The following is a 7,492-nucleotide window of genomic DNA, read 5'->3' on the forward strand; positions in this document are numbered from 1 at the left end:
AAAAAGCCCAAGTCTTTTAGTGTGCAATGAGAGAAGGATATATGGTGGCTTGGTGCAATTGAAGTTCCGAAAGAGACACATGAAGTCCTTGCATGGATTTTTAGTAGAATCCCATGGGTCACAGAGGTCATTAAAGCTCAAATAAATGGTGAGAAGCTCATGGTTCCAGGGCGTGGGGAGTTTGATGTTGAATGGCATTTAGGTGGTGATCTAAAGACCATAAAGTCCATGCTTGGATGAAAACAAGGTGAAAATTCTTTACTTCCCTGCCCATTCTGTGTGAAAGGGCACAAGACAAAGGGCACAAGACAAGTCGAGCAACTACTGGAAGGTCAGGACAAAGTAATGATGATCATATAAATAGGGAGTGGAAAACTTCGGTTCTTTCATGTGATATGCTAGAGGTGCCCAATAGGGATAGCAAAGATCCTAGGTGGAACCCCATAATTCCCTTCTCTCTCAACAATGTTCACTTTTGTACATTGCATGCGTTTATGCGAATATTTGATAGGATGCTAAAGCATCACATTGATTATGCCTTCATAATGAAGCCCCTTCAAAGGTCAAAAGACTCCTTGCAGGGGGTGGAGATGCTCCTTAATGAGATTGGATGTCACTGATCAAGGGTGAACATTGTAGCAGAGACTTGTAGGGAGAAGACATATGAGGTGGCACAGAAGGTTTCCATGAATGGAGCCAAGGCACGTCGATTTTTCAAGAAGATGTCAAAGTCTCCAATGCAAGTACCCAGGGCAAGTGTCGATCTAGCAAGTGAGAAGCAATGGGAGTTGTGGAAAGATTTGTGTTCATGCACGATGGACAAAGATCCCAATGTAGAGGTTGCTAACCACCGCAAGCTAGTATGGTCATCCTTTCAAAAGGTTGTGCAATTGATGAATCTTTCAAGCACCACCGTTGAGCAGCGAGAGGAGTTCAAGAAGGTGATTTATGAGTTCACAAAGGCCGCTAATGACGGATGGTCTGAAAGCAAGATTACACACTACATGGTTTGTTTTAACACTTAATAGATATGCAATGTTTGAAAATGCAACTTTTCTATTGGCTTATCTCCTTTCTGGTTGTTTTAGCACATTCTCTATGCACATGGTGCATACTACATGGACCGCTATGGCTCGCTTGATATATGTACACAAGGAATGGAGAAGTCCCACTATCGAGCAAAAGGAGTCTACTCGGCATGGTGGTGGTGGTTCACACTCTAACTACCTCCAAGAGATGTTTAACTAGTTTTTTAGGCACACCTTTGGGAGAACTCGCACTATTGAGAAGGCAAGAGAGTTGATGTTAGCAAAGCAGTTACGCAAGGCCTCCCATATTGTAGCATCTGAGAAGTGGAAACACTCACGAGCGGCCCTGGGCCATGAGGCTTGGCGTGCAACTAAGTGTAGAAATGGCAGCGTTTGGGGGTCACGTCAGTCGTCCGCATGATCCAGGTTTACTTGTTAAATTCAATTAGTCTATTTGAGTTTTTCACTTGATTGGCCACATAGTGTGAAAGGGCCCAAATCCAAAAAACCCCTATTTAAAGATTGAAGGCGCTCATTTTGTCATTTTCCATACGAGGTGCTACCATGGCAAGAAGAAAACAAACGGCAAGGATTCCATATCCAGAGGGCCCGGATGGCCAATGAATCCCAAATACAGCAACAAAAGCTGGAACTCCACAAGTTGAAGTTGAGCTCCACACAGAAGAAGTTGGAGCTTCAAATCAACATGGTCAGTCCTCTACAGCAAGAAAAGAGAGAAGGAAGCATCGCCTTGTTGTCTATTCATCGAACTCCAACGATTCTGAGGGTAACACGGCGGATGAGAGCGACCAAGGCAAAGAAACAAATAACCAAAAACAGCCGTCAGAAGGCTCCGAAGAGACGCAAATGGATCAAGATCCCCCATGGTTGGCGTCAAAATACAAACTTATGCCGCTCACATGTCTACTGGGGGTAAGACACTCCCTAAAGGGAGTGGACCCACACCATCACATCCGCTCAATAGTGAAGATCACGAATCAGATGAAGAGTGGGTGGAATCGGATTATGAGGTGCTGGAGGTGCCCGTGCGGCCGAAAAAGAGAAAGATCATTGTCTACAAGAAGAGTAAGCAAGCTGCCCCAACTCGTGCAACAAATGCACCTCCCCGTTGACCTCAGAAGGTGTGAAAGCGCAGTCGTTCTTTTGCAGAGATTTACCACTATCAGAAGAGCACCGAGCTCTTGATTCAGAGGGCCCCTTTTGCAAGGCTTTGCAGGGACGTTTCGCAAATGTACAACACTGAGTTTTGGATGGCCGCCGTGGCCATAGAGGCAATCCAAGAGCAATATCTAAATAGCATATTCAAGGATGCGAACCTATGTGCCATCCATGGACAGCGTGTAACGATTATGCCCACGGATATGTAGCTTGCTCTCTGTTTATGCCATGAGCAATAGCTTGTAATTAGTCATCAAACCTTTTTTGTACTTACGGAACTTCCAAGATTGGGAAGAATTTGAATATATGCATCTTTTGATTGTATACCCCACTCTTTGTGCATTGTATTGCTTTAATTGTTTACCATGCGATGTAGCAGTGGTCCATGTTTTGTCTACCTTCTTTTGTATGTATGTAGCTTAAAGCTTGGCATTGGGAAAACTTGCCTATGTTAAGCATATTGGCTAAGCCCAGCATGCAGTTCCTGATACATCCAGGCTATGTGAAGCATTGAAGCAAGGGAAATATCCTGCATGCATGGTAAAAGTTTCTGGGAAGCCTTGGAAAGGGCTTGGAATGCCCCCAAAATGGCTTCCACAAGGGCATGCATTTGGTGCTTCCAAAGGCAGATAAATGGACCAAATGCGCGCCCTTGTGGCAACCATTCTTAGGGCATTCCAAGCCTTTCCAAGGCTTTCCATAAACTTTTACCATGCATGCATGATATTTCCCTTGCTTCAATGTTTCACATAGCCTCGATGCATCAGGAAGTGAATGCCTCACTAAGTCAATGTATCATAGAATTTTTGAAGCATGGTTGTCTCTTGTGTTTTGGTTTTACAACTGTAATTTATCTGGGTATTGATAAGCCTTTATAAGGGCTTGAGATGCTCCAAAATGGGTTGCCACAAGGGCACACGTACATTTGCCCCTTCCGTATGCTTATGGAAGACCCAAATGGGCACCCTTGTGGCAGCCCATTTTGGGGCCTCCCAAGCCCTTTAGTAGGCATACCAATAACTTTCCCCATGATTTAATGCAAGGTTGCTGGCCACCATGCTTTCCAACCCAACATGCATCAAGGACTGCATGATTCATTAAGCACGGGTGCTTCTCATAAACACATTGGAAGCCAAACATATAACAAATTCAAAAGCTTGCAAGTAAGAGAGTCATAGACACCAAAAAGTAGATTCATTAAGGAAATCAACGCTTTACATGATATCCAGATTTTTGCTTTAGGATCTTTCGAATTACAATTTTCTGGCGCTTGGCCTTTTGGGTGGCTCCCTGTTAAGAAAAGTGGTTGTAATTTCTTGGGTGTCATTAACCCCTACAGCTTGGTTCATGCCGACATGGGCAATGAGGCGCCCGCAAAAGTTGACGCCGAAAGTAGATATTGAAAAATTTTTCTTTACAAGCACTACAAGGTTGGCCGATTGGGCAAGGTTTGTTAAGCACAATGCCTTGGAGAGTGAACGGAGGGCAAAAATGTTGTAGCGTCCATTGGGGGAGTAGTCGGCATGCACAAACACCACGTCACCAGTCGGAAGTGTGCTAAGGTAGTGAGCAAGTGCCGCTTCAGGTCCGAACGGCGTCCTCCTCCCCTCTGACCATTGCGCCCAGGCGTCAACCTCAAAACATCCTGCAAAACATAGGATATGTGAGAAATATGGCAAAAAATTAGTTATAACATTAACAAAATCAATTGTAACAATCAAATTTAAGTGAGCATCTATACCTCTTGTCTACGATCCTTCTCATCAGCATTAGGGTGCAAGTAAAGATCCACACTTGACTTCCCCTTTGGATCAAGCAAAACAGGTGTTGTAGCATGTGATGGTGAATCTACTCTTGTGCGTTTAGCCAAACACATAGCTTGCATGGCCACAAAATCCTCCTCAGAGACCTTGCCTGCTCGGCCATTGTCACCTCGGCTTGTGCGATCACCACTGTGTCCGCCACAGTATTCCCCATGGGTAGTAGGAGATCATCGTCATGGGAGGTGATGGTATCAACCTCAAACTTGCCATGGGCATCGAGGATGGCAAAATACTCATCCATGTGAAGCTTAAGGATTTCTCCAGATCATGCAAAAACACAAACTCCTCCCCACCCACCACAGTGGAGGAGAAACATGTAATCTCTACCTCAGGGATGGCATCCCGAGTGCTGGTTCCTTCTGGCGGCCTTGAGGATGAACCGACAGATGGAGAGGCCTTCAAGAGGCCTTGAATCCCTACAGAGTAGTTCAAGGCAAGCATCCTCTCCTCTGAGGATGTGTCAATGGGCGTGGGCTTGGGGTCCTTCACATCCACGAGGACCCCACCGATCTGCAAGTGTGGTAGCACTACGTCGGGGCCTGTTGGGCACTCGTGAAGGAGGAAGATCATTATGGCCTAGACAGAGAAATATGTGTTTCCGATCTTCCCCTTACACATTGCTCGCATATCATCATCTTCAAGCCGCACATATTGTCCGGCGGGTTGTGCTATGGTGGAAAAGCGTGCAAGCCGCTGATGAAATGGTCTGTCCCCTTTGTAGATGTGGTGCAGAAGGCCCTCAAGGACCTATTGCCCTTGCCGGTTTGGTAACTCAACAATGAATCTCCCCATACACGTGGAAATGTATGAAGTGATGTGCTCAAGAAATTGGGAGTGGAGGGTCAAGGTGGTTTCCAAATCGGGTTGGGTTGTCAAAAATGCATGATGCTCAGGGCAATTTTCATGGCCAGCCTCACTAAGGAATGCATCTAAATCACTAGTTGCATCCATGCTTTCTCTTTGCGTAACTGGGTATGCTAGGTCTCTCTGCAATTCTGGGATGAAAATGGTAAAATGAGGAGGTGGTCCCCCTTTTATAGACATATTCCATCTCAAAAAAAATAAAAAATATGCATTTTAAAAATAAAACTACACAACACCTTAAAACTCAAGTACAACACCCTAAAATTTTTCAAAATATTTAATGAAATATCCAATATAAAAGAGTAAAGTTACAAGACAATTCACTTAGACAAGATGACTTCGTTTGTAGCCCAATCTTTGTAAACAAGCACAGTGGCCTCCATCCGCCTTCCAATCTACACAACCAAAAAATGGGCAATCAAGATACAAATACCGAGAAAAATTAAGAAAAAGTAGTTAATCAAGCACAAAGCACACCTTGCGTTGTTCTAGTTTGAAACTTGCATTGCTGACATCCTCGAATCCCATTATGACAAAATGTTCGCGAAGATTGGCAAGAGTCTAATGCGAGTTCACTGCAACCACCTCCACCTCATTATTGGGCATGCGGACATGAATTTCAAAGGATTGAACCTCTTCGACCGTCAGCTGCAAGGGTATCCATTTGCAACGTTTGTGCATCCACCTTTCGTAGCTAAACCGTGCATACAAGGTGCACCTTGCCTTCAAATATCGAAGGCAAAGATGTGTGGGGGACACATTGCACTTGTAACGGTCACCATCATGCAAACTGTCAACATAGCCCCAATTGACACCTAGAATGGTGTCCATTGCATCTACATCAACTTCTTTGCAAACAAACATTGTCGGTGTTTTCACAATCGACAGAGAGTGGAATGCATGCACAAACAAATGGATGGGACAATGCCAATTGAGACCCACCGATCTGGTTGCCTTACCAAACTTTAGGGACCCTTGGAAATCTTGCAGCACCTTGCGCTTGAAAGAAAGCAAGGCCCAATGTTCTAGAGTTGGCCATTCTGCACTCTGCAATGAGGGTGTCTCTACGGCTTCTAACCTAACATAGCCTTGGCTTGACTTCGGTACCACGTACTTGTGGGAGTACATGAATATTCGTTGCTCGGTAAGTTCTTTTGACGAGACGTTAGGAAACATAAGCTCTCCAATGTGAGCATGCACAACCATGAACGTGCCTTAGAGGCACTCAAGGGGCTGCTCCTCAACTAAGCTGGATGGAAAAACATCTTTACAAATGCCCTTAGTCAAACAATGCACGTTAAACATGATATATGCATGGGATAGCTAAACCATGAGGACTTACAATGAGGTGCAAATTGAGTTGAAGCTCTCTGCAGGTGGATCTCAGCTGCATTGTACACGTGTGCAGGATGGCCACCATTCCGGACTTGGTTTCTTTTAATGCCAATAGTCTTCCCTTCCAATGGCGTTCCAATACGCCTCGACATCGTACGCGATGAGGTCCAACACTGGACGGTTGCATGTAGACCCATGAACCCTTCTCGAATACCTGTGGGATCCATCCCCCCTCTGAATTTTTTGTGTTGTGCAACACAATCTCCTGTATCTTTGGTTTGGGCCGTCTATGTGTGTTAGCGATGGACATGCTTGGGAAGTTGGGCTTAGGAAGGGATTGAAAATGGGTGGGAAGAAGGTGAGGGAGAGAAGTGGGCAAGGTTGTGGGCTATTGTGTGTGGGTACTGTGGAGAGAGAATGAGGAGCTGAGGGGAGGGTGAGCTAAGCTGCCTATGGTGGCTTTGACAGTAGAGATGGAGAAAGAGGGGAAGAGTGAGAGGTAGAGAGGATAGTGGTGAGTTGTGGGCTATGGGGTGTGGGACTGTAGAGGGTTGATGGAAATGTGAGAGAAGGGGGAGCTATGGAGAGAGGAAGAGAGTGGTGGAAAGCTTTTGGCTATGGATGCCTTAACTGTAGAGAGAGAATGGGAGGAGGGAGAAAAGGGAGAGTGTGGAAGAGAAAAGTAGTGATAGAGGGAGAGAAAAGTGGATTTTGGGGGGGAATTTGATTTTTTGAAGTTAGTATATGTTTTGGGACAATTTTGGAGGCAAATGAGTCAATTTTGACACTTAAAAAAAAAAAACATTTTTTAGGGTTTTTAAGCCTGCGCATTTTTTCTTTTGGGGGGGTCCCTCCCTCTTTTATGAAACCTCTTTCCCCCTTTTACCCCCCCCCCCCCCCCCCCCCCCCCCCGCCTCCCTCCCCCTACTCTCTAAGAACCAAGCATTGAAGAGGGAGACAATTAGGTTGCACCCCTACCATTCCTCCCCCTCTAGGTGATATCCCAAGATCCCTCTCATTGGTTCTCCCTTAAGCTTTCACTAATCAAAAAGGCCCAAGGAGAGTACATATTTTTCCTAATGACAGGCTATATTTGAAGTTTAGGTCCCATATGTGCCATGAGGCACAAAGCACGATTTAGGTCATTATCCTTCTAATCTTAAAGGCCGTGTTCGCTGCCTATGTGGCATTTGCACACAAAACACACAAACCTAGGATTGCTTTCATGCACATCACGAAATAGGTATTGCTGTAGAGGTCGTC

This window comes from Adiantum capillus-veneris, chromosome 7 (assembly GCF_014529385.1).
Source record: "Adiantum capillus-veneris isolate H3 chromosome 7, ASM1452938v2, whole genome shotgun sequence".
NCBI classification, from domain to species: Eukaryota; Viridiplantae; Streptophyta; class Polypodiopsida; order Polypodiales; family Pteridaceae; genus Adiantum; species Adiantum capillus-veneris.